Raw genomic sequence first — 27,923 nt, 5'->3', positions numbered from 1 at the left:
CTATAGAGATGTTCTAGAACTGCCCCTCTGTGTGTTTATTCATGGCCATTTCCCACAAAAACCTCAAGTGACCGAGAAGATGCTCTATCTCTCCTCATCATCCCCTTCATCATCATGCTTTGTTACTCAGCTAACACAATTTTTGGATATGTCGGAGAAAAAAGCCAACAAAGGACTCTAATTTGAGATTCTACCATGCAGAGAAAACCGTTTTTCCTAGGGAATGTGGGCTTCTACCAATTTATGCAATCATCTAGTTTTCAAAGGTCTTGAGGAAATCACATTTCATATACATTGAAATGCTTCAGATTTGCTTCTACTGCTTTTGTATCAGCACTAACAGTCTTACCAGTCCCTTTTAATATGACTTAAAAAAAAAAAAAAAAGATGAGATCTTTAAAGCTGTTGAACCCCCTGTGACTAGCCACAAACTTTGTACTATGGATGTTGTATTTTCCCTTTTATGCCTTCAGACAGACCCTTAGCCTCTGCCCTATCACCACTTTGCGGCAGCATTTAAAAGGCAGGGAAGGAGGACGACGCCAGCCACGTGGAGCAATGTGGCTGATGCCCCGAGAGCCCCCAGGGCAGCCGAAGGAGCCAGGGTGAACAGGTGGGGAGGCTGCTGTGGGCTCTCACCTGCCCTTCCCCCGCTTACCCTTGTGCCGGCTACTTTGTGTTGCAGACCGGATGTGAAAATGTCCACACCTCTAAAATTAAACTGTAGACTTCATGGGGCAAGTGGCATACCTTTGTGTCCATTCTGCGTCCTAGAACCCGAGAAACATCTGTAATGTTTATAGTTTTTTGTTGTTGTTGTTAAATAAAAATAAATGTATAGTGTATATACCGCGTTGTAACTTGCTTTTTTGGTTGTTGGCAAATGCCTCTTTATGTCCATAAATAAGTACAGACATCATAATGGTTGGTGACTGCAAAATATTTCATTGTATGGATCTGTGACGATGTGCTGAAGCAGTCTCCAGCTGGTGCATACTTGGTGTGGTTGCGCGCTGGGCCATGGGGACGCCTCTCATTCCCAGGCTCCGGTTCCTTGGTCTGCCTCTGGTTTCAGTCACAACCACAACAGAGAGTGTCAGAAGATCTCAGACTCACCTGGCGCTGGTGCCCCGGGGTCAAGTCAGCACAGGAGTTTTTCCAACACTAAAAGAGCCTGAAGTAAAAGAGAGAGAGAGAGAGAGAGTGTGTGTTGTCACCCTGCCCCCAAGCAACGTTCAACCAATGGGAGACAGAACGGATGAATGAATGCTCCAGCCCCCTGCCCTTCTGAGTGTTGCCCCTGAGGGCACAGTAGGGCTGAGTCCCGGTAGCTGGACTCCATCCACAGCATTATATTTGTTTTCCCTTCTTCCCGAACCCTCTCCCTCTGGCTTCTCGGGATTAACTTGGAAATCAACTTCCTGTATCCGGGCAAGTCCCGCTTTCAGACTCCAAACCCAAACAGGGACTGTGATAAACGGCGATGCACAGGATGTCCTTGAATGTACATCTCTGCCATCGATCTAATTATTTCCTTAGGATAAATTCCTAGAACGTACACTGCTGACTCAAAGGGCATAGACTTTCTAAAACAAGCTCAAGCTAGGGCTCTGTTTAACAGAGTTCCTAACTGTAAGGGGATTGATTTTATTTTATTTGCCTGTGCCTGTTCCATCCCAGAGCTATCATGAAGCCAACTCTTCCATCAAGCAGCAAAGCACTGATTCTAACTTCCTATCATCTTTTAAGCCACCCCCTCCAGAGGCTCTGGAAATTCCTGCCTTTTGCTGTCCTAAAGTCATGATGAGTGGAATAACTGGAATGCACACCCACTGTTTTCCTAATAGACACCTCACTTTATTGCTTAGTAGTTATTAGGAATGAGTAGTAATTTTTCTGCTGAAAGACGACGTATGGGGAGAGGAAGAAATAAGAAAAACATTCACTCATCATTTAAGCCACAAGGAAATAAAACCAACCACCAGATAAAATGTCTGTTTCTCAAACAACTCAATCTTGATATCACTAGGGGCAGTGAATCTCTTAATTATAGGTAGCAAAGTCTCTGGATTTTATTTTTCACCCCGCATCGATGGGCAGGTGTGTGTGAGACGCGCTCACAGTCGTACAGAAGGAACACCGTCCGCGGGTACCGTGGTGGGACAGCAGCGTGCTCTCGCTAGCGAGGGGACGGAGGAAAGACCGTCAGCACCAAATCTGGATAAGCCACAGCCTTCCCACGAGGGGGACTGGTGAGCATATGTTTGCATGTATAATTTATATAAACACATATGTGATTATTTTTAAAAATAAGTGAACTATTCATAAATCATTTAAAGAGGCAATGTACCTTTCTGACATCCTTTGGGAAGGCTATTTTACGTATTTTTCCTTTTTCTGAACAGAGGAACGCTTGACTTGACTTTTAAAGGCAAGTAGGACATCACATGGCAGATTCTAACGTCTACTCCGCGCATCCTTTCTTCCCAACTGCATTTCAAAACCCCCCAGTTCTTCAGGAAGTCTATTTTTAAATGGCATATAGAATCTTTCTCTTGGCAAACACTTGCAGGTTCTGCCCTCTTGGGTGGCTTCCCTAAAAAGAAAAAGGGGTGGCAGCGGAACCCTTCCTTGGCTGTGTTTGCCACCAACATCAGTAACCGCAGCAAGGCATCCTGATGGCTATTTATTCTGTCATAATTACTACCACCAAACTTACATGATTACAGCGTTAGTAATTCTGTTGATTATAAATAGCACTAATGCTGTAATCCATCAGCTAAGACTGGCAGCCTTATGGAGACACGGTCCATACACACACGGAGAGTTGTACCTTTGAGGATTATAATTTAAACATTTCCCATTCCCCCATGGCCTCTCTTTCTAATCTGCCTGATAAAGGCTTCGTTGAAACACTATTCCCTTTCTCCCTGCTCAGTGTCTCTGTGGCCTTCGTGAAAGTCCTTCATGCAGTCGAGGCTGTGTTTTGTATTCCAAAGAGAATCCCTTGATAGTATATGGACCTGGTAATGTCCTGGTTTCTTGAATTTGCTAAAAGCAGGGGCACTGGATTGTGAAAGCCCACTAGAGCCAATTCTATTTCTATTTTCACGGTGATCTAGTTTCCTTTTGGCAAAGAGTCCTGTTGAGTGAATTCTCGTAGCGTTGGACCCTTCTCTGTTGTTTTGTTTCATTCTTATTTTTTTAGGGAGGAGGGGAAGGGGTACAATTAGGCCCTTACTCAAGGCACCCACATACCATACAGGCAATTTGCATTTATTGAGCCAGTTTCTGTTTTCAAAATGTATGGCAAGGGGTCACCTGTGTAAAGAGAATTTCCCTGCAAAATAATGTGCCCCTGTCCTTCCCCAGAGCATGCTCCCTCTGACGCTTTCATTTAAAATGGTGTGTATTGAATAACTTTGACACATTTGCTGTTTTCAGCTGTCTGCCTGATTCTTGGGAGCACTTTTTTTAAAAAACATAAACCTTTATCAATTCAGAACTAGCGAAATGTTTAATGTGGTGGTAACATTTAGTAACAAAGGGAAGTGTGTTTTTGGCAATTCTCTGGCTCACGGCATGAATGCGTATGAGTCTGTCTGTATGTATAAAAACTTATTTGATTCATAAGGTGGGTTTAAAAAGACCAAAAGTATATAAATCGGTACCCTGATCATTGAGACTACAGTGTGGTACTTTACGAATCCGTTTTCTGCTCACATTCAGATGTGGTGGCCCCACATCTTGAAGTTTTCAAGGATAATCAAAATTTCAAATATTCCGTTCAGCTGTTAGATCACTTCTTCTGATTTGAGGACACAGAACAGATAGCACCTGAGGTGAGGACTGAAGAGTGGAGACTTGGAAAACATGATAAAAATACACAAAATGTAGGAAAGCCTTATCCCAACCTTCATTTCAAGCTACTTATTTGTTATATCAGGAAGAGTTTTGAAGCAAATAAATCTTCTGATTGGATCCTGAATTTACTGCAAGTTAAATCTGTGTTCTGCTTTATCTTCGAACCACTCTGCCCTCATAGGTAGACACCAAAGGATGCAAATAATGAAACCTGTTGGTAACTAGCCATCTTGCGTATTCCCAACTTAAAAGAGACAAAAAGTGGTGGATAATCGGTATTGTAATTTTATTTTAAAGGATAAAGAAAAGTCAGCACTACGTGGAGCTTATTTGAAGCGTGAATTAATCTTCAAAACAAATAAAATCTTCCTGTTTGTCTTGATCCTGCCCCGAAAAGAATGTGGACCCTCCAAGGTTACTGCACATTTCTGAATAGCAACGGACTTCAGATTCTTGTGCTAATTAATACAAATCTCAAGTAGGAAGGTTCTGATTGCACTCTCTGGTAATTTCTATAACTACGAAAAGACTTTTCCCTAGGCCCAGAAATTTGGGTGAAAAGTAGAACAGATCCAGTGGTTCAAATGGTGGCTTGGTTTTCATGGAGACCAGGTCATGGCAGTAAGTTGGCTTTCATTCCATGTTCATGCCGCTTGAAGATCTCATGACTTGAAAGAGGGATGAAGTCAATGGATTCCAGTATTTCCAGAATGCTTATGTGTCCCTGGAGAGAAGTGGAAGACTATGGTCAAAAAGCCTTTGGTGAGAGTCACGCTTTACTGACTTCTTTTTGTAATTTGAGGTCATGCTCTGTGTAGGGCTTATCTTCAAATCTGAATGACCATGAGGAGACTTTATTATAAATGTAAACACCCCAGAAGGCACAGCTTGCTCAGAAGGCAGGCAGGTCAGGCTGTTTTTCTTCACTGATTTGGTTCAATCCTCTGGTGGCTCAGATATAACTTAAGCGTGATTAAACTTTAGAACAAGCTGCCAGGAGGACTGTGAAATCTTCATCCCTAAAATTAGGAGAGACAACCGCTTAGCTCAGATGGTTTACGCAGGCAAAGGTTTGGGCTGGATTAGTGATTTCTAAATGCTGGTCTCCAGGCCAGACCTTCATGCTAACACCATTCCTCAGCAAAACGAGAAAAATATAAGCGATGTATCATGATTTTCCATAAGTCAGATTTATTCCATTTTAATTATAGATTATATCTCTAATACGATCTCCTTTGCTTTTAGCACCGTATTGTTGCTAGTAGCTGGAAATTAATTTTCTTGTGCCTTAGCTTAGAAAAATAAGAAGTAAGCAACACTCCATCAATCCCAATTTTTTTTTTAAGTTTTAATGGGCCTTGAAATTCAAAATTCTGGGAACCACTGGTCTATATAATTTTCATTCAACAATTGTTCATTTATCTGCCTGTTCTTATGTCATACAAAAAAAATAAAAAACAACTTTGTCCCACAGGAGAATGAAAATAATAAAATCAGGGCGCCTGGGTGGCTCAGTTGGTTGGGCGACTGCCTTCGGCTCAGGTCATGATCCTGGAGTCCTGGGATCGAGTCCCACGTCGGGCTCCCCACTTGGCGGGGAGCCTGCTTCTCCCGCTGACCCTCTCCCCTCCCATGCTGTTTCTCTCTCTCTCTCTCTCTCTCAAATAAATAAACAAATAAATAAACTCTTTAAAAAAAATAAAAAATAAAAAATAAAATCAACTAACATTCATTGCACACAACACCATGCTAAGTGCTTTGCTTTACATACACTCTTTTATTTAATCCTTGCAACACCCCTCAGACAAAGACACGCAACTAAAAGCAGCGGGGGTGGGTTAGCACCAGGCCACGCTTGGCATAGGATTTCATAACTGACCTGCTTTTTCACCCTCCCTAGAAAACAGACTATTAATGGTAGTTCCAGGGAGGTGGCATGATACCATGATACTTTAAGCTTTAAATGTATTGTTTTTTTCATGAAACTGAAGCTTGAGTGGGGGAGTGGATAGGTCATGACAATGAAAACAAACAAAAAATAAGGCTGATGCTAGAAGCACCAGTGGAATTTTTGATGTATAGAACACATCCCATCAGTCCGTTTTCAGGTAATCAGAGACCATTTGTCCAGATGGCCCAATCTTCCTATCCCGCCAATCCAATCACATCCCTCTCTGCCTCATGTGGTATTTGTCTGGGGCTCTGTGATTCGTGAGCACTTCTGCATATGCAGAGGCTCTAACCACGGTGTGAATAGGCATTGGCATCTACTTAATTATAGAATGGAAGAAATAATACTTTGCTTTTGATTGGGCCACTTTAATCTTAATTCTGAATTCAAAATCAAGGGTAGGAACATGGGTCTATGCCAAGGCCACTTGGAACTACAGTCCAATCCTTGAGTCACTGAGTCCTAAACTAGTAACTTAGGTCATCATTTCGATGCGGTTTTCACAGGTAGAGATTTAAGGGATTTGGTTTCTTTCTTCTTCTGCAGAAACGGGAGTGATCAGGAAGTCACTCTGATTCGGGCACAATAGGGGAGTAAATCACCTTTACATTCCCTGACTTAGTTGTCCCCTATGGGAGGGGGTGGGGTTCAAGGTCCCTAGAAGACAATCAGTTAGCTGTTGCCATGTGCTGAATTGTGACCGCCCACCCCCCCAAATTCAATGTTGAAGCCCTAATCCCCAGTGTGAGGATGTTTGAAGATGGAGCCTTTGGGAGGTAATAAGGTTTAAATGAGGTCACGGGGGGCTGCCTCGTGGTGGGATTAGTGCTTTGATAAGAAGAGAAGGAGACCGCAGAACTCTCTCTTCACCATGTGAGGACCCAGCAAGAAGGTGGCTGTCTGCAAGCCAGGAAGAGAGCCTTCACCAGAACCCAGCCATACTGGCTCCTCCATCACAGGCCTCCAGAACAGTGAGGAAATAAATGTCTGTTGTTGAAGCGCCCAGCCTCTGGTATTTTGTTGTGGGAGTGGATCTAAGACCACTGGCCTTAGCACTGTGGGCAGATAACTCAGTTGTGGTGGAAGAGAATTGTAACCAGCACTTTTTTTTGAAGTCTGAAAGAGGAAAAGCAACCTGACCCCAAGATACATGGGTCTTTAGGGAGGCGAAGGGAGAACGGTCTGTGTGCACAGAGGCAGATGCCTGACATGATTCTGACCCGTGCAGAGAGCTGTGACTCCAGCAAGTCAAAAAAAGGAGAGTCATCTCTGGTTATCCCTGGCACTGAGAGTGTCTGGTCCATCTCAGAAAGCAAAGGCCAGGCCAGTGATGGCTCAGCTACTGTGATAGGTCACCTGTGGGACCAGCTCTCATTGGAGCCAATGGGCAGTAGCACAAAGCAATGGCAGTAATGGGGGCAGAGGCCTTCCGGACTGCTCTACAATACGGCGCTGAGTCGTCCTGCGTCCTGTGTAGCTTGCAGCCTGGGACGAGTCAGTGAGGGGAACACTCAAAAGGGAGGGAACAGATTTGCTGACCATCTGGCATAGGGAGTCCTAAGCTGATATGTATTGTTTTAATTAGAGAAACAGAGAAAATATCCACCTCTATTTGTACCATTAGTTGGAGCTCTTAAGATAAAAATAAAGGGAAAAAATGGCTTCTTTTTGTAGGAAAATCATTAACTCTGCACTTTGGAAGGGCTCTGAGAGAGGTGGTATCACGTGGCTCTCAGGAGCACGGGCCTGGTACCTCATCACCTGGGTTGGAGCCCCAACCCACCAATTTACCAGCTGCCTCACTGTAAGCAAATTGCCTTATCTCCATGTGTCTCAGCTGTTAAATGGGTGAAATGATAATGTCTTCCTTCAGGAGTTATGGTGAGTATTAAAGCATAAAATATTTAGAACTGTACCTTGTACAAAATAACTTATTATTATCAGTTCCGAACTTAATATTTTATAGAACAGCTTCCCAAGACTCAGAAGTAAATTCCCCTGAGGTCACAAAGCACATTAGGATCATTAGTATTTAATAGCATATGTTAGGGTGACCAACCAGCCCAGTTTTCCCAAACCTATCCCGATTTTAGCATCGAAAGTCCTGCATTCATGGCAAACTGGGACGATTGGTCACTCTTCAGTGAGAAGGATGAAATCACATGAAGTGGAATCAGCTGAAGGAGGTCATGACCATGGAAGAGATTTTCTTCTGGAAGGAGCAATGTTACTACTGAAGCTGTAACTCCAAATGCCAGTGCCTGGTACAAGACTCTGATAACCGTTAAGAAAGAATCTGTTGAGTTGTATATGACTACATAAGGCAGAGGTTGTCCAGTGATGTGTTAGTTTGGTGGTCAGGAATTTTCCAGACAGGCTTTCTATGCTCTGGGGAAATTCCAGCGGTGCAGATATGGTCTGGTCTCATAAGCTGAAGGTCTGTCCTGATATTTACAGAATGGAGTTCTGAATAATAATCTAAGATTGCACTTGTAGAGCATTTATCTCAAAGGAGTTCAGTGTTCTTGGTAGTCATTATTTAATTAATCCTCAAACTGTCTCTATGCGACACAGAGCAGGCAGGTGTAATTATCTCTGTTTTGCAGATTACATGACTTGGAGTTATGCCTAGTTATAAGGTGCATTGGAAAGAGATGTTCCACTCTGATAATAGATTTGATTTGGTTCTCATTCTTTCCAGTGAGCCTTAGGCCTGATGGGACTCTAGGGAACCATAAATGAACACCATAAACAATGACTGTCCATCTCTCTTTGCATGTTACATGCTGTATTTGGCCAACACATTGAACAGCCAACAGGCAGGAAGCCCTCAGACATGACACAATCAGTAGGCCAAGCCTCCAGAAGTCAGTTAACCCTCCATCCACTCCCAGCATGAAAAATTTTCATGCCATGTCTTTGTGCAAACGGTGAGACCTTCACTGATTGGTTAAATGATGGATTAATAATTGGGAATTGCCGTACAACTCAGTCCACAGCCTCGCCTTGGAGCAGTCAGTCCAAACAGGAAAGAGATAAACGAGGAAAGGAATTGATTTCCCCATCGGAAGAGGTGGGCTGACAAACCTGGAGCTACAAATAACGAAAGGCCGAGAGTCCACGTGCCCTGAATTGTTCAGGCACGCCCCGCTGCACTCTGCACAGCAGTGCTCCACTGAGGTTGGTGACCTCCTACATTCACACATTGAAGCCTAACCCCAGTGTGATGGTATCAAGAGGTGGGGCCTTTGGGAGGTGATTGGGATGAGGGCCCATATGAAAAGCCCCAGAGAGCTTTCTTGCCCTTTCTGCCGTGTGAGGTTATAGGAGAAGACAAGTCATCTGTGAACCAGGAAGAGGACTGTCACCAGACACTGAATCGGCCTGCACCTTGATCTTGGCCTTCAGCCTCCAGAGCTGTGAGAGAGAAATGCTTGCTGTTTAAGCCACCCGCAGTCTATGGTATTTCAGTTATAACGGCCCGAACTGACCAAGACGACCAATGCATTTAATCCTCACCAATAAGGCAGGAGTTAATTTTTCAGTTAGGGAAACTGAGGCCAGAGAAGTTAAATGATTTGCTGAAGGTTACAAAACAAGTGTCAGAGCTGGGATTTGAACCCAGGCATGCTGCCTTCTGAGACTTTGGACTTAACCATTCTGCTAGAAGGAAAGCGAAGATCAAACATGAAAAGTAACCTCCTCCTTAGGAAGCAAAACTTGCATCCTGCCTAAATGATAAACCTGTTGGCTGCTCAACCTTTGACCCACCATCACCTCCTCTAATTGGGGGTGTGACGGGCAGGGAGAAAGTCGTGACTATCTAACCTGAGACCAGGAGAAGTGACGATTATGGCCACAGCCACGGATCTGCCAGCAGGAAGGCCTTTCTGGGCTTAACTACTTCCCCAAACACGTCTGTCATTCTGGCTAATCAGAAATCAATATGACTCTTCTCTGCCCAACGCCTCCACATTTATCAGGTTTGCCCACAGGGGTGCAAGCTTATCTCTTATTGAGATCACGGCTGCAGTGCTCTAAGTCTGTCCATCGCGCTCTTCACTGGGAGGAAGAGTGGGGGAAATCCAGAGATGAGGAAAGACTAGAGACACTCAGGTCAGAAGGAGAAAGGCTGTTCCACTTTGGAACATTTTGCATTAGTTCCAAAGGACTAAAGCTGTCACTGTGGGTCCAAGGCACACTCCAGAGTCAAGCGGCCCCTAAAACATTTGTGGCCATGGGTACAGCGCCTCATGAGCACAGAGCATTTGCAGACAATGAAAAGCACATTGACAAAAGCTAGTTTTATGACGATCCTTAATCATTACAGGATGACGTCATCAGCAGGTTCTCAAATCAAGCCCCATAGGCAAGTCCAATCAGTAGTTTCTTTTGTGAAACTTTGGAAGTTGTCATCAATTTCCTGGGGTGAGAACAATTCAGTGCAACTGGTTTCCATGTCTGTTTTACTTTTAGAACACAAGCATGTCACCTGCCAACTCGGACATCACTCTCAGGCAGCCAAAAAAATTTGAGTGTCAGCAACCTTCAATCTTACTTAAGCTGCTTTGTTAAAAAAAACTACTAAGTTTCGGGGCACCTGGGTGGCTCAGGTGGTTAGGCATCCGACTCTTGATTTCAGCTCAGGGCTTGATCTCAGGGTCGTAAGTACAAGCCCTGCGTTGGGCTCCACACTGGGAATGGAGCCTACTTAAAGAAAATAATAATTGTAATAATAAAGATGACCAAGTTTGAAGACCATGAGAACAGAGCATTAAGCCAAGCTCAGGGCCCTGGATATCCGCACATGCTGTTGGCCAACGAAGCTGGCCCCATCGGGGCCCTTTGGAGGGCCTGCCTTGCTTCCCCCCAGGCAGGCTCAGCTCACCCATCAGGATGCCCTTCTGCTTCTACTGCGATCTGAGGCCCTCCCTGTTTGCCTCTATATGGCTGGGGCATACTTAGCCCCTGGAACGCCCACCCAGTGCCCCAACGGCCCTCCCCTACTTCCCCAGCCTCCAAGAACCTCAGCTGGCAGCCAGGCCCACTCCCAGAACTTGCTCTACGGTAGAGGCAGGCCCATTTCAGGTTCTCGGTGTTGTTAGCAGCAACAGGATTAGATCCGTGTTCAAAACTGGCGTCGCCGTTTGGCCTTGCTTTCAGAAGCTGTGGGCGCGTTCCTGTAAGCACCCCTTAAGGAGGAGGCTCCGAGGATTCCCCACAATGGGAACATGACTTCAGGGGAAGAGCCAACGCGCCATTCAAGAAACAACGGCTGCTCCATTATCAAGATGGAGCTGCCACAAAGATGCCGGTACGGGAATACCCAGTGGGCTCTTCAAACCTCATGCGAAGGCATGCCAGCACTCAGGTTCAAATGCCGCATTCATCTGTCTCTGCTCTGTGACTGCATGAAATGAAGGGGCAGGTATAACTGAATATGTGTTTGTTGAATCGGCTTCTGTGAAAAGAGAGAGAACAAATGTGAGTCAGAAAGTGAAAGGAATAGGTCTTGCAAATAGGAAGCAGCATCATGCTTTTTTCAGGGGATGGAACGGGAGCTGAGTCACATGGACAGGATGGAGCTGGGTAAGCTTCTTTCCTGCAGAGGAATGAGGGCGATAAGGACTCACGCCTGGGACTCATTATTGTATGTGTAGGAAGAAGGGAATTGATACCCTTTCTAGTTTGGTAATGACGAGGATTAAGAATGTGCTTTCAGAGCTCTGTGGGCTCTCTCTTATTTTCTATGGCAATAGGAAAGGATATAGATGAACCTGGTTCCATCTTCCTACCACATAAAAACGATGAGAGACAACAAAATTTCTTAATTTTATCAGATGATACGACTTCAGCATATTCAGATAATCTGAGATGGGGTCTATTATTTTGATATGATACATGAAAGCACGTAATCGATTTCTACTAAAAAGAAACTGTTACCTGAGGCATGGTGTTCACTCATCAAATGGAGACAAGAGCCCATGGGAAAGTTTCAGCCTGACGGGGCCACACTGACTCCAGCACACTGAGGAAGATGCTGAGCGGGGTATCAGCAGTGTCCCCCACCACCCTTACCCTGAGCTCTCCTCTAGGTCCTGTTTCATTTTGCTTTGTTTGCGTTCGGGTTTTGGGGGGGGGTTTCTGTGGGCTTTTTTTGTTTTTTGGGTTTTTTTTTTTGTATTTTGACCTACCTCTGGCTACATTGTCCTTGATCTTGAAATTCTCTCAAGTGTCCACTTTCATCCCTCTGACTCTAGACTCCTTTCTGGTGGATGACAGTGTCCTGATTCACCCCAGGTTCTGCACTCACTTGGGCGGGGGCACCTGCAGCCTCCAGGTCCATCAGCTCTGGACTTGAATGTCCTTGGACAGCCTTAAAGATCCCAAGTCTGCCAGATTTAATAATTCTCAACCCTAACCGCACATTAGAGTCCCCAGGGGAGCTTTCAAAACTGTAAGTGCCCAGGCCCTGTCAAAGACTAAATTCCATACCTTTAGATGATAGTTCTCAAAGTGCGGTCCCTGAACCAAGAACTTGAGCATCCCCTGGGCACTTGTTAGGAATGCACATTCTCAGGCGTACCCCAGACCTACTGGGTCAGAACTCTGGGGGTGAGACATCTGTGTTGAACAAGCTCTCCTGGTGACTCCAATACTGACATTCAAGAACCATTGCTGCAGGTACAAACATTCGTCTTTTTCAAAAGCTTCCCGAGATTAAAATATGTAGGCAGGGTGGAGACTCACTGGGATAGTAGTGCTATATGACTTCAGAGGCATAAAAATAAAAAATAAAAAATAAAAAAAAAAGGAAGAAATTGCTTGAACAGAAAAACTCCTAAGACGTCTACGTTTAGGGGAGCTGTCCCCTCCACCCCAAATGCACCTCTGTGGAGAAATCCAGCCGGTGTAGTTTGCTGAGGTCATGCTTAGTGACTGGAGTCGACATGGCCATTTCCCTGGAGGGGACATTACCCTTGGCCTTGGCACACAGCTCCGGTCCTCCTGGTCGGGACGGCGGTGACGGTGATAGGATGACTGAGCAGGGATTCGGGAGCCAACCACCAGCTCAGATAGATTAAAGCCCTTCCTGGAGAGAGAGTGTGAGACCAGATGGTTGAATTTGGGGTTTCAGGTACATGGTATTTTACATGAATTTTACCTAATACATTTCATTGAAATAAATATTTTAAGCAATTGTCTCAAAAGACATTTGACATTATGACAAAGCAATAAATGCTTCCACTTCATCAAGCATTCAGATGGGATACACTACATCATTTTCAATATTCATTTCAAAACTCTCCTCAGCAGTGGCTCTTTAAGAGGCTGATAACAGCATGTGGAAAAATACTGATTTGAGTCCATTTTATAGCTGACGTTGCCTACAATTAATTCTCCCTACTAAATTAAATTCTTGGTCATTAGATGCCTTAAAAAATAAAAGACGTATTTAACTTTCCCTCTGGTTCAGTTAAATATAGATATCCTCAAGGACGTGGATGGTTGAACAGTTAAACCTTTGGCAGGCACGTTAGGGTTAAATAACTTCATTGAAATCACTTCCTTCAGAAAGAAAGGAAGCCTCATACTTGCACCCAGTACAATATATTTTAAGAATTATTTAAAATAGATTTATCTCAGAAGAGAGTAAGAAAAAAAGGTATTAGATTCAGTCAGCTCACTGCGGTAAAAACCTCCTAAATTGAAACCTTCTCATTAGTCTTCAACCAGAAGGCCGCCTCCTGCCTTGTACTCTCCTTGCATGTTGATGAGACTTCATTTAGTGGCATTTTTAATTCTACTTCGTGTCCGGAAAAGATATCCTCTGATACTTGAATCATTTCTGCTATGTCCCTCTCTAAACACCGCCAGGGGCATGAAACCCAGCCCTCCTGACGCCGAGAGTGCTTCCTACTTTTGTTGTGAAGGTGAGAAAGGGTCTTTCTCAGACTGGCCCTCTCTCCACCTCTCTATTCCCCACATCTGTCTTGCTTCTGGCCTGGGTCACGTAGACCATGTCTAATCCCTCCACGAATATACTAATCCTTCACATATTTGAAAATTGCTGCCAAGGTGAAATCCTACTAAGATAAATGAGAAGTTTTCTGCTGGGACCTAAGGAAGGAGCTGCATAAGTACAAGACCAGAACAACAGGAGTCAACAGCCCAGATACTGCAGCTCCAATATACAGAAGAGGAAGTTGAGGCTGAACACCACGAATGAACCCAGAGCTCCCAATGCCAGGCACTGGTGGGACCAAGGCTCGACCCAGATCCTTTTACCCCAAATTCTGCTCCTTTTCCACCTCTCCATGATGCCACCCTCAAGTCGGTTACGATCTTTTGGAACTTCCAGTGTAATGGACAGTTTTGTTGTCTTTGCATATGGTGAACTGTTCACCTGTCTTCCCTTGCCTTTCCTATTAGGACGTGATTTTTTTCTTTAATGACAGAGATCATATCTTTAATTTAGTCTAATATTTCCCATAATATCACACACACTGAGATGCATAAAAACTATTTCTTGATGTGAAATGAAAAGTCAAATATATTTTAACATTTGTCTATAGAAGCAACATTAGAAAAAAGAAGAAATTTTCTCAATGCAGCAATGTAAATCTTTTTTTTAAAAGAAGTGTGGTCTTACATTCCATATAGTTGCTGGTGCCAAGGATATGTCTTAGTTATAAACTTGGATCACTTGTGTTTCTTTTTCCTGAAGAGATGAATGCTTCAAGCACAATACTAACAAATGCCTAAATATTTTGCATTTTCCTACTCCCTTGATGAAACATGCACCTGACCAGTTTCTCTGCTTCGGATTTTTTCCCTCTCTAGATCTGTCTATAAACTCCTTTCATGCTACTCTTTCTACATAATAAAATGACTCTCCTGGCCTCCAGAGTTAATTGCATACTCCTTGGCACAGTTTAGGGAGGCAGGATCCTGCTCATTTATCTCACTCGGCTCCCACACAGGACTTGGCACCTTCTCCAGCCCCTCCAAGCTCTCCGGCCCAGTGCTTGCCACACTCTCCCTCCCAGCCTGCAAAACTATGGAATATTAGCAGTTCCTTATATGACAAGATTTAAAGATAAACCGTGGTTCAACCAGGACTGTGATGACCTGGAAAACACACTTTGTTTTGTTTTGTTTACTTAAGGTTCTACTTATATTTGTTTTTATAATTCCCTCTTTTGAGTAGATTAGCTTTGTTTGTTTATTTTTGGTTCTCTTCTAACTATTAAAATATTTCCAAAGGACAATCTTCAAACAATAGACCAATCTGGTTCTTAATATGACTAGAAACCCTGAAAGGAACACATTTCAATTCCTGGTTATTCCTTACACGGGAGAGTATCGGCAAAGGAACTGTCATGGAGTCGTTTCCGGATGAGCCTGTTGGCTAGGCACGATGCTTAATTCTATGTGCCAAGTTGACAAAGCAAAGGGATGCCCAGATAGCTGGTAAGACATGACTTCTGGGTGTGTCTGTGAGGGTGTCTGTAGGAGAGTTCAGCATTGGAATCAGTAGACTGAGTGAAGAAGAACCTCAACACCAAAACAATGAAGGCTTGAATAAAACTAAAAGGCAGAAGAAGGGCAAGTTTGTTCTCTTTGCTTGAGCTGGCATGTCCATCTTGTCTTGCCCTCAGACATGGGTGCTCCTGGTTCTCAGGCCTTCGGACTCGGGCTGAATTATACCACCAGCTCTTCTGGTTCTCCAGCTTGCAGATGGCAGACTGGGACTTCTCGGCTTCCATAATCATATTTGCCAATTCCTGTAATAAACTTCTCTCTCTCTCCATACATACACATACACATACACATCCTATTGGTTCTGTCTCTCTAGAGAACCCTGAAAAAACACTACGAGAAGTCTACTGACCTGGCTTCTTATGCACATGGTGTTCTTTCCTTAAACCAAATGGTGATGTTAAGGAGAATAATGAGGAAAAGAATGATAGCTATTTTTTTTTTTTAAGATTTATGTATTTATTGAGAGAGAGAGTGTGTAAAAGCAGAAGGGGCAGGGGGAGAGAGAGAATCTCAAGCAGATTCTGTGCTGAGTGGGGAGCCTGACACAGGGCTCAATCTCACGACCCTGTGATCATGACCTGAGCCAAAACCAAGAGTCAGATGCTCAACCAACTGAGCCACCCAGACACCCTGAACAATAGCTAATATTTACTGAGAGCTTACTATATGCCAGGCATCACTCTCAGCTCTTTGCTTGTATCATCTTACCTCCCTCCCTCTACGGTCCTATGACATTGGTGCAATCCGTATCAGAAGACTGAGGCTCAGAGAGGTTAAGTAGCTTATCCAGGGTCACAGAGCTGGGAAATGGTAGAACAGCACTTAGATCCATACAGTCTGGCCTAAAGCCCTGGCTTTTAACCACCGCGAGACATTGCTGCCCCAGCTTCAAGGGTTTGTGAAAACCCCTTTGGATAGATCATCCATGACTTTTCATTCGTATCAATCTGTCATCAGGACCGAAGGCTCTGGGCTGACTCTCCATACTTACGAGCACAGAAGCAAAACCAGATCCTGCCGTGGTTCTCTCCCTGGCTGTATATGGGAAGCATCCCGTGTACTCTGCCAGCCAATTTCTCAAAATAAAAATGGTGGATCCTGGAGATTCTGATTAGGGTGGTCTGTGTTAAAGTGCCAATGTCAGTAGTTTTTAAAAGCTAGGGATTTTAATGAGAACCACTGTGGGTCCAGGAGGCTACCAGTCAGTGCACGGACCAAGACTTTAACTTCATGGAGGAGGATTCCCTAGTTGCACTCTCAGAGAGCAGACTGTACTCCAGAGGCGAGAGAGCCCCAGGACACCCCACCCCACCTCCACTCTCCAGCCTCCATTTCACGACCAGGCGTTAACTCCATTTTAGAGCCTGCATGCTGGCCAGAGGAGCAAAGAGAAGCGTGCAGGAGTAGCAGCAAGCTTTTAGTCAGTGACCACGTCCCGGATGCACCCTAAGCCCTGGCGAAGGCCCGGGGGCAGGTGTAATCAAGGTGTCCCAGGGGATATTCAGAGCAGAGCCCTCAGCAAGCACAGCTTCTAAATTTGTCCTCGAGAATGATTAATCTGTTGAAGCAAATTCCTGGGGCATAATTAAGATGCTCTAATCAAGGAAGGAGATTGCTATGCAGCAACCTCGGGCACTGATTTGGTGGAAGGAACTCCTGACCAGAAGGCCTCAATAACCAAGTGGAAGTAGTGAAGGTGAAGCACTCTTGACATCAGGCTCTTAAAACAGAACCTGCTCAGAGGGCTACATGGTCCGAATAGAAAAGATGGTGAGGAGTTCCTCCTGGCCCCTTCCCTGGGCCCTCTCAGCTTCGGGCCGCCCCTGGCGTGGAGGGTCCCTGTGGGGCAAGCAAGGGGTCAGGGGAGTGAGGCGGGGACGCCCCCGAGGCAGAGGATGGTATCAACACAGGCACCTCGGCCTCCACGGCCACCTGCTCGGTGGCTCAGCTCCCCCTGGTAGAATTCCCTCCCACCCCCCACCCAAGACATTAGGACACAGCTTCCGAATTTAGAGGCCCGGCTAAGCAGAGGGAAGTGCAGTGACGTGTGTGAGGCTAGAGATGAGTTTTCTAGGAATTCAAGGTAGATGCTGGCCCGGAAGGGCACAGGAGAGCTCCACTCCAGGGAGGAGGCACAGGTGGAGGCCGAGGTGGAGGCGGTGGCTGGAGGCTCCGCACAGGACGAAGCGTGCCCTCCCGGGGTGAGATTAGCAGGAGCAAGTATGGCGGCCAGCTCAGTAGATCTCTCAGATCCCCGGCCTCCCCGCCCTCCCCACGGCTGCAGTTCATCTCTCTTCCCCAGTGCAAGAGCCCCTTTGAGTAGCTGACCCGGTCCTGATTCTTATTCAGATGTTTCCTAAGGTTTGTTGACTAATATCAAAGACAGATTCCAACTCCCTAAAGAGTGCAGCTATGGAACAATGTCAACAGCATTAATGCTTGACAAACACAAGATATGTTTAACTCAAATATTTAAATACAAACGCTCTGTTTTGGTACGGAGTACAGATGAAAGTGCTTTTATCTGCCCAGAGCTAGCGAGAGGTTATCCACATTATTAAATAACCACGAACATTTTCCCCTGGAAAAATCCATCGGGTGCCCTGTGCTGACCCCAATTTTTTTCTAAATTAGGTGTGTGTTGACTCTGTATTTTTTCCCTCTCCAGGGGGACAGCTTGCCTCCCGAAGGATGCATCTCCCCAGGACTGACAGGCCCTGGTCACCAGACAGACACGGAGAGGCAGGGCATATGTGTGGCCTGCCCAGCAGGTTCCTGCTCTGCCCTGCCCTTCAGGCTGACAGTCGAGCTCCTCTCAAGGTCAGAGCCCGGTGTACTCAGCTGAGCAAAACATATGGTCCCTCCTCAGGAGCCTTTGATCTTCTGGGCTGGAGCTGACTGAAAAGTACCACGTTACAATACCCTTCCTCTTCAGGCCAGACACACCAAATGGGGAGGCCCAACTGAGACTTTCAGAGGCCTGGAACATGAAAAAAAATGGGGTTTCTCCCCCAGCCTATGTTTCAAAATAATATACTGTGATGTAAAAATACGTCAAGACTCCTTTGATGCCATCGGTGAATCCGTGATATCCCATACCGGGTATCTTTCGTCTGCTGGCCTAGTGCACTCGCCACCTCTGTCCATCCTGCTTTGTGTCCTGGGAGGCGACAGGAACCGACTCGCGCCCCAAGCTTTCTTGCTCTGGGCTCCAGATGGGTTTGGCTCATGGGCAACAGAGCAGGAGACTAGAGGGAGGAAGGAGAGTGAAGTCTTTGCCTCTATACCTGACCGTGTCTCTCTCTCACCTGCCCTCCCCACTTGTCTTCAAGTGCAAGTTATCTTTCCAGGATCTGCACCCCTCAGGCCTGGGGGCGCGGGGAGAGAAGGGTTACAGGGCCCACTGCTACCAGCCCAAGGACGCTTCTTCTATGGTTTCCCTACCCCTTGGTGAAGAGTCTCCTTACTAAACTCAAAGTTGCCCAACTCCACTGTGTCATCTATTTCCTGCTGGGACTTAACGAACAGAATAGCAAGTGTCAAATTAGCATTTTACTAATTTTTTTTTAAATGTTACTTTTGGCACCCCAAATTTGTTGATGCCTTAAGAATAGGCCAGGTTTTTTGTTGTTGTTGTTGTTGTTGTTGTTGTTGTTTTTAAGATTTTATTTATTTGAGAGAGCGAGAGCAAGAGAGCACAAGCAGGGGGAGACGCAGAGAGAGAAGGAGAGAGAAGCAGGCTCCCCGCTGAGCAGGGAGCCTGAGAGATGCCGAGCTTGATCCCAGGATTCTGGGATCAAGACCTGAGCCGAAGGCAGACACTTAATCACTGAGCCACCCAGATGCCTGAGAATAGACAGAACAGGCGGAGAGGTTCAAGTGAGGGCCAGTGTGCAGTGCAAACAGGTCTCGAATCTCGCGGGCAAGAGCGTCTGCCCCTGCATCGTTGCAGCGGGGCAGACGCACTCAAGCCTAGAAAGCCCGGGGCAGCCGGTGTCGAACAGGATGGGGATGTTAAAAGGCAAAAGGGTCCACACTTTTCCTACAAAAATTCAAAAAGTGATTACGATCTCTAATTTAGTATTGCTGAAGATCATAATTTTATTATGAAAACCCAACTAAACAGAAGTAACTGGGACGTTAGCATTGTCTGTTGGACCTTTATAAAGAGCCCAAAATGTAGTAAAGAAGTAGGATTATCAGATTTTGTAACGGTTGTGCTCACTTGGAAATCCATCCATGCCTTCTCTCTCTTCATGTCCCGGTCTTCCTGCTTCCTGCAGAAACAAAACAGAGGCTAGTTGTTCCCCTCTCTGTGGTGAAAGTCAGTTCGGTCTGCACTATGGCTTCTGATTGCACGGATCAGACACAGAGGTCAGATGGCTCGTCCCGTTATAGGCTTCATAAGTCCCCTCCTCTGGGAAGCTTTCCTGACTCCCTCCACGGTGCTCCTCAGGCATTAAAAGGATTATTTTATATTCTAATTCTCCGGTTTCTTGTCTGAGGAACCTCGCAACAGATTGTGATTTTTGTTGAGGCAGACATGAGGCCTTTCCTCCCGTCTCCTACACACAGCTCAAGCCCCCGTTTTCAGGAGGCTTAGTAAATATTTGCTGAGTGTATGGGTAAATAAATTCAGGAGAGAGTAAAGGTCTATCCCCTCTCAAAATAGATTCATGCTTCTCAGATTTTTTTTTTCCAGGCTCTAATAAATGTTGTATTACTTCCAAACCTGATATGAAATGGATGTCACAATTGTGGCCAAGTTTGTGAGTCGTTTCTCCACACCTAAAGGATGAAAGCAGGTTAAATCAAACAGGGCAAGATAACCACCCTCCCTCGGAGAGGCATCAGGACTTTCTGATGAGTATGCTTGTAAAAACGTTCTTTTATATCTGGAACCAAGCTGGGGCACCTGGGTAAAATGGGGTAGCTTATTTCTATTTTCATTTAGATGCAGTATTTTCCAGACTTTTTTGTAGATGGGCCAACTCAGGAAAAGGAAGAGCTTATTAATTATTTATTTTTTCCATCCAAGATAAGGAAAAAAAGAAACCCTCGCTTTATTGAGTCCCAAAGGAAGAAAGTTGTAGGAAAAAAACCTTCTTTTTTTCCCCGTATAGTTTACCTACTTCATTAAACAGAAGAACGTCAATGAAAATTGACGTGGATTTTCAGCCACTAAACTGCTCCTCTTAGGCGATATTTGTGAAGTAGACACATGGAGGAGACTTTCCAGTTTTTTGCTTAATTAATAAACTTTATTGTTTACACGGCTTTAAGTTTTGTAGAAAAACTGAGCGGGGGCGCCTGGGTGGCTCAGGTGGTTAAAGCATCTGCCTTCAGCTCAGGTCATGATCTCTGGGTCCTGGGTTTTGGGTTTTGGGTTCCCTGCTCAGGAGGGAGTCTGCTTCTCCCTCTCCATCTGCCACTCCCTCTGCTTATGCTCTCTCTCTCAAATAAATAAATAAAACATTAAAAAAAGAAAAGAAAAGAAAAACTGAGCGGAAAGCAGAGAACACACACATAACCCGTTGCTCTCTCCGCCCTCCCTGCACAGGGTCCCTCCATCGTTCGCCCTTGGCGGCGGAGTGGTATACCTGATGGAGCGGCGGGCTAGTCCTGACAGCATTATTCACTAAAGTTCATCCTTTGCATAAAAGCTCACTTTTCGTGGTATACATTCGATAGGTTTTAACAAACGTATGATGTGTGATGTCACTTATCACCCATTACAGCGTCATACAGAATGGTTTCACCATCTAAAAATGCCCCGTTTCGTCTAATCACCCCTTCCCCAACCACTCAAACTTCCACTGTCTCCATAGTTTTGCCTTTTCCAGAATGTCATTAGTTGAAATCATACAGTATGTAGCCTCTTCCAATAGACTTCTTTCCCTTAGCAATTAAGCTTCCTCCATGTCTTTTTCAGGCTTGAGAATTCAGGTTTTTTGGTTTTTGTTTGTTTGTTCTTAGCACAGAATAATATATTTCATTGTATGGTTACACCACAGTTTGTTTATCCCTTGGTCTATTGAGGGGCATCTTGGTCGCTTCCAGTTTGAGGCGTTTATTTATATATTTATATATATATATTTATATATATTATATATATATTTATATAAACATTCACATGCAGCTCTTTGTATGGACGTAAGTTGTCCACTCATTTGGGTAAATACCTAGGGGGACAATTGTTGGATTTTATGGTAAGCCTACGTTTAGTTTCGTAAGGAACCGTCAAACCGTTCCAAAGTGGTCGTACCATTTTGTATTCCCGCCAGCAGTGAGTGAGAGTTCCAGTTGCCCCACATCCTTGTCAGCATTTGGGATTGTTGGTATTTGGGATTTGGGCCACTCTAGTAGGAAGATAGTGGTACCTCATGTTAATTTGCAAGTCCCTAATGATGTCGGATGGTAATCATCTTATCATATGCTTATTTGCCATCTGCATATCTTCCTTCGTGAGGTGTCTGTTCAGATCTTTCGCCTTCTTAATTGGGTTATTTTCTTCTTAAATTTTAAGAGTTTTTTGTCTTTTTGTATAGTTTGGATACGCAAACTATATCAGATATGTATTTGCAAATATTTTTTCCCAGTCTATGGCTTGTCTTTTATTCTCTTAAAACATTCTAATTTTTTAACCATTACATTTGTTAATCGCATTTTAAAATTTACACAGTTTGTTCAAATGCAGTATCTCACTGCATCCACAAAATGCCCCCGGGCAGTAGATGTTGTAGTGCCCACATTAGAGATATGGAAATAAAGGGGTGAGGTGGTTTGATTCTGGTCGTACGGGGGCTCAGGGAGGAGTGGGGGAAAAGTTCTGCCCCATCAGTGGGGTTTCCGGGTTGTCTGTTGTGTGGGGGCACTGTGCTCGCTGGGTGTTACAGAGCTGTACAAAATGGCTCCCCCTCCTCTCAACTTGGCTCTGATGGGAATATCTGGTTTTTTGTTTGTGCTGGCCTGAAGATTTATATTAAAGAGGACCTGGTTTTCAGAGGCCCTGCATCTGGCAGTCCTCATCCCACATTCCTCACGTGGGGGATCCTCCTCTACCAGTTCTCAGCTTTCATCTTGGGGCGCCTGTAGTTCAGGTCCCCTTGGGGAGCAGCTACTTTGAGACAAGAGATTCCAAAATGTCCCCCCACGCCGACCCCCAGAGTCCAAGGTGATTGTCCTAGAGACTCCCTCTCCTCTTTTGGCAGACAAGCAAACAGCCACAAACAATACTAGAACACGGAAGCGAAGCCCTCTGTCTTTGGGAACTGCCGGGCTGCATGTTGGCTCAGGGGTGCACACATGCGCTAGGGCTGCTGACCCCCATCTCACTCTACAGTCTAACGTCCTGGGAGGACGGTACCACACCTTGAGACTCAAGGGCACAGCAGGCAGCCGCATAAACCCTCTCAGAGTACTGCTGGTGTCACAAAGGATTAACTGCACTGTGGATCATCCCGAGGATGTCATCCAGTGCAGGGACGACCTGCAAACTTCTACCCACCTGCAGGTCCAGGTCGGATTGGGGCCTCTGAGTGTCTCATCTTTCCTGAGCCTAGAGATTTAAAGTCCCCTTTCTCCCAGTTCTTGCTGAATCGGTTTAAATAGAGACAGCATTAACAATACAAAGAATTTAATGGAGTGGGTAATGGTGTGGGTGATGTCAACAGGAATTTGGCAGTATCTGTGAGGACAATCTGAGAGGAATAATCAGGAGTTGACAACCCTTCTTTCAGAAAGCAAAATTGCCTGGTTCTAGTTATACCAGTTGTTAGTGCCTTCCCTGCCTGCAAAAAAAAAAAAAAAAAAAAGTCACAGTAATTTCAATGGAGTTGTTTACACAAGTGGAAAAATCTGACTCCTTGATAACATGTTTCAGTTGTAAACCCCCTTGATGACACTCAAGGGCCTTCCAGTAAGAGAGAAATTTCCCTGAAACTAAAGAGAAGTTATCTGGAAACAGGTGCCCTTCCTCCATAAGGTTATTTATGTTCATTGGGCTAATGGTTTTTGTCCAGTAATACATTTAAATTGCTTTTCATTTTATAGTCATGCTTCACTATCACATTTCAGAAAGTCACTTCCCTTCCTCTGTGCAGCCAGCAATTTCCTCAAGTAGGCGATGACAGCATTGTCCTTTCGAAGTCATTTGAAATAGACCCGATCTCATCCATCTCAGGAGAATATGCTCTGGCTGATCATCATAGCCAAGTGGAAAATGCAAATGAATGAACTCAGGCCGTCAGGTGGCTCTGTCCTCTCTCGGGTTCCCTGGAGGCCTCCTGGCAGGGCGATGGTGCACCTATTGATCTGGGAAGGAGCCAGACATTCTGTCTCCGACAGTATGTGAGAAGTCGGTCCCCAACTTGGGTTTAGGAAGTGCAGGGAGGTTAGAGGAGATGATTTATAAACTGATGATTTAGACACTGAGTTCCACTTACCTGGTATGGATGTCAAGGAAAAAATGGCCCCAGAGAAAGGAATATAATTAGGTTTATATTGTTGCGTGAAACTGGCAGCTCCTGGGCAATTGGGAAAATTTGTACTTTTAAAACTGGAAAATGTGGATCAGGCTGTGTCATGAATCTGAAGCACATATAATTCTATTTAAACATGTTGGGTATAAGGGCCTCAGAAGTACCATAAAAATACTAGCTTTATTTTTAAACACAGGTAAAGAGGGGAGGAGGAGAAGTCCCTGTTTGTTGCTTTTGTGTCCTGGGGCCACAAGAAGGTCTTGTTTACATGTGTTGGGGGGTGAGGGCAGGCCACCCCAAGTTGGGCCACTGTGGCATGAAGATTATTTTGAGTTAAAAAGCAATCAATAGGGCATCTGGGTGGCTCAGTCGGTTAAGCATCTGACTCTTGATTTCGGCTCAGGTCGTCATCTCAGGGTCATGAGATGGAGCCCCGGGGCGTGGGGCTCTGGGCTCAGCGGGAAGTCTGCTTGAGATTCTCTCCTTTTCCTTCTGCCCTCCCCCCACTTCCACGCACTCATGGGCTTTCTCTCTAAAAAATAAATAAATCTATTTTAAAAAAAGCAATCAAAACCCAGCAGATTTAGGAAAAGTTCCTTACCTCCCCCTCAAATGCCTAAAAAGAATTTAGAGGACCTGCTCCAGGAAGAGAGCTATCACCATAGATAACCTCCGTTATCATATGAACTAGGTGTGGTGCGCGGGGAGGAATCTGACAAGGCCTGCTCCATCCAAGTCCTCCTAGTCCTTTTGTTTCTGAGTGGCCCAGCAAATGTGTTTACCATTTACTCTTTTTCATCTTCCCGTGAGTGGCTCTCCTTTCCTCCAAAGTCCCAAACACCTCCCTGCTTCTCCTTAGTTCAAGATGACATCTCAACTGTGCTTTACCTGTCTTTGGATATTTCTATCTCTGCGTGGAGTCCCCGTATGTACGCTATTAAATTTGATTTACTCCTGTTAATCTGTCTCATGTCTATTTCTCAGTCCAGCCAGAAAGGGGACAGGACATTCTTGCTCCCCAGCACATGAAATGATCAATCTTCTGCCTGATTTTCAAACTGAGAACTATGCACATGCATGGTTAAGTTCTGAAGGTAAATGGCTCAAGCTAATAGGAGGTTAACGTTCACATTCAAAAGTTTTAACCTTAATATAAAATGGATTAGGAAGAACAGGGACTAGGAAGCATGAATCGTGTTGTTAATCTGCAGCAGGTTAGTCTCAGAAACCTCATCTCTGTTTCGAGACTTGGAGGATTGTCCCAGCAGCCAGCACTCCTCAGCAGGGAAAGGAGATCCGCGGGGGGAGAACGGTTCCCTGCTCCAGGACTGGGGAGTCTTCCAGGGTCCCGCCCGCTGTGCCGTCTTGCCACTTGGTTGGCTCTGCCTTGTCTTTGACGGCCAGCAAAAGCCTGCTCTTCCCCAGGAAATAGTATTCATCGGCTAATTTACGACTCCGTTCACTTGCACTACCAATTACTGATGCTGCTCTCTGCAGTAGGCTCAAACGCTGGGACAGATTCTATCTAAAATAGATTTTGGGCTGAGGAGCAGGTGGTGGTGGCGGCAGGCTAGAATGTCACCCAAAGGCAACTCGGAAGAGAAAAGTGCACACCCGGACCAGAAAACCATTTGTTTCTTAAAAGAAGGCATATGGAATATTGGATGTGTGGGTAGGAGTGAAAGAGGAACCCAAAAAAAGTAATTCACATGGGTAAATGTTCATATATAAAAGAAAAGATGTTGGTCTGATTCTAGTTTGAATGGTGTCCTAGGGAGGATGGTGGCATGCTTAACAGTGGACCTTCTGCATCCCCCTTGGAATTTCGGGTGCCCTATCGGGTGGGCTTGTGCGGGTGAAGACAGTCATTGTTCCTGTGGCTTTAGCCAGGTCCTCAGCACAACTAGGTCCTTAAGGAATGTTGCTCCATAGTAACCCACTCATGGAAAGTCAGATCTTTGGGAAGTGGGGAGAGGAAGACCAATGAAGCCCTTTGGCAACACAGATCTCATTGGCAGTCTTCGTTGGGGGGGGGGGGGGACAGACAGATGCCTGATGAACTCCAAATTAAATTCTTGAAATTCTCAAACTTTTCTAAATTCATGCATAAATTACAGTGCAGTTTGTAGCCCTAAGAGAGATCATCTTGCTTTTTAAAGCACATACTTTCCGAGTGGAAAGAATTCCCTTAACTATCAATCCCTAAAAAGGGGACGGGGGTTGATTTGGCCATACTGAGATGAATATTTAGTTTAAAAAGTAGATCCACCGCCTTCAGTGAAGTACTCCCAAAGGGGAGGTAATCCTGCAGTCCCAGATAAGAATAGGTACTTCCTTCTAGTAAAGCCCTTATTTTTTTATTTTAAGGTTTACTTATTTCTTTGAGAGAGACAGAGAGAGAGCATGAGCAGGGGGATGGGGGCGGGGGCGGCAGAGGGAGAGAGAAGCAGACTCCCCACTGAGCAGAGAGCCCGTGCGGGGCTTGATCCCAGGACCCCGGGATGATGACCTGAGTAGAAGGAAGACGCTTAACCAACTGAGCCACCCAGGCGCCCCAGTAAAGTCCTTTTTAATGACTGAGGATTAGCAAATAAAAGTCTCACATGCACACAGACCCCAACTGAAATAGTGGCAACACATCAAAAACTAGAATCTTTCCCAACAGTTCTTTCTTGCTCCAGTCATTCACCTCAGTCATGAAATCCTTACAGATATTCTCAGTGGAGAAGAAAGAAAGGGACACCTAATACAGCTTTTGTGTATGAAGGGTGCGAAAGCACGGAGGTGTGCCCTTGCTGAAGAAAAATGCAACAATTGGAAAAATTTCACCTCAGCAATACGCAAGACCTGAGACTATGATTGAGGAAAGGAGACAGCCAAGGGAGAAGGAAAAGAAAGTCAGAGAATCACACTCTCTGGCTATCAGAATTACCTCTAACTCTTAAGGCCAAATGCTGAAACCGTGCTGCTTGACCTTACCATTTCAAATATTCCTAGGCTGTGCCGAGGCTGAGCCGATGTGCTGTCTAATTGCTCAGGGGTCCCGGAGTCAACACAGCTGGGATGTTGCATGCCCCAGCACACACCTAAAAGAAATACACTGCATCATGGATCTTCCCCAAAGACTGTTATCTCATTCTTGTCATTCTCCGCGATCTGTGGCCTTGTCTTAGCAGCGATTTTTGTGCCAAGATCTCTTCTATGAGAAAGGGCTTTAAAAAAATAAAAATTTTAAAGTAGAACAGTAACACATTCCCATTTTTTGCCCCTTAAAGTCTCCGAAATGCAGATTACCAAGTTTCCCATGAGTTTATATGTAGCTTCTTCCTGACTGCCTTTGATTTTCATGCCCAACCTCATCTGTATTGCATTTCAATTAAAGAATGATGCAGGGGCGCCTGGGTGGCTCAGTCGTTAAGCATCTGCCTTCGGCTCAGGTCATGATACCAGGGTCCTGGGACCGAGCCCCGCATCAGGCTCCTTGCTCTGCGGGAAGCCTGCTTCTCCCTCTCCCACTCCCCCTGCTTGTGTTCCCTCTCTCACTGTGTCTCTGTCAAATAAATAAATAAAATCTTAAAAAAAAAAAAAAAAAAAGAATGTTGCAGATCTCTAACCCCCACTAGGCTATCCACACCCGCGCTAGGATATACACAGCGGAAGATGAGTCTTGTTGGGACTTGGCCCGTATCTAAGAGCAGCCATCCACTGCAGCTCTGCTGAACGATTAGATTGTTATAGGAGCAGGACAGAAACAATTTAATGGACATGAGGTGTGGATAACAAAGAACTCTTCCGGAGTGAAAACAAGTGAGCTGAAATAATTTTCATGGGCTTTGAACAGAGAAGTGGAACAGAGCACTGTTTTTAAGCAATTTTTATTTTAACAAAAGTTTTGATTTTGATGGATACACAGTAAGTTTTAATGCAGGTAAGGCTAGCATCAGTGTGTTAAATACCTCATATTCTATTTACAAAAAGGGTTTAGATTTTCAAGGACTTGTGCAGAATATTGCTTTTATTTCTAATATAGTTATATAAATACCTAAGCTAAGATATAGTATGGGAGAAGTGAAAATTTAAAA

At 44.9% G+C, this 27,923-nt stretch overlaps 1 long non-coding RNA gene across 1 annotated transcript; it reads right to left on the bottom strand.

Annotated features, from left to right (window-relative positions):
- Window positions 1-930: 930 nt before the first annotated feature.
- Window positions 931-13,266, bottom strand: LOC123863357 (uncharacterized). The gene is made up of 3 exons (XR_010410364.1): window positions 12,010-13,266; window positions 10,842-11,276; window positions 931-1,174 (listed from the first exon to the last, which is right to left on the bottom strand). It is a non-coding gene; the product is annotated as an uncharacterized LOC123863357 (long non-coding RNA).
- Between the last annotated feature and the right edge of the window lie 14,657 nt (window positions 13,267-27,923).

Source organism: Mirounga angustirostris, unplaced genomic scaffold, assembly GCF_029215605.1.
Source record: "Mirounga angustirostris isolate CCGP_5_RB_7025 unplaced genomic scaffold, mMirAng1.0.hap1 SCAF_1, whole genome shotgun sequence".
Classification (NCBI taxonomy): Eukaryota; Metazoa; Chordata; class Mammalia; order Carnivora; family Phocidae; genus Mirounga; species Mirounga angustirostris.
This window is presented reverse-complemented; position numbering and strand designations above follow the sequence as displayed.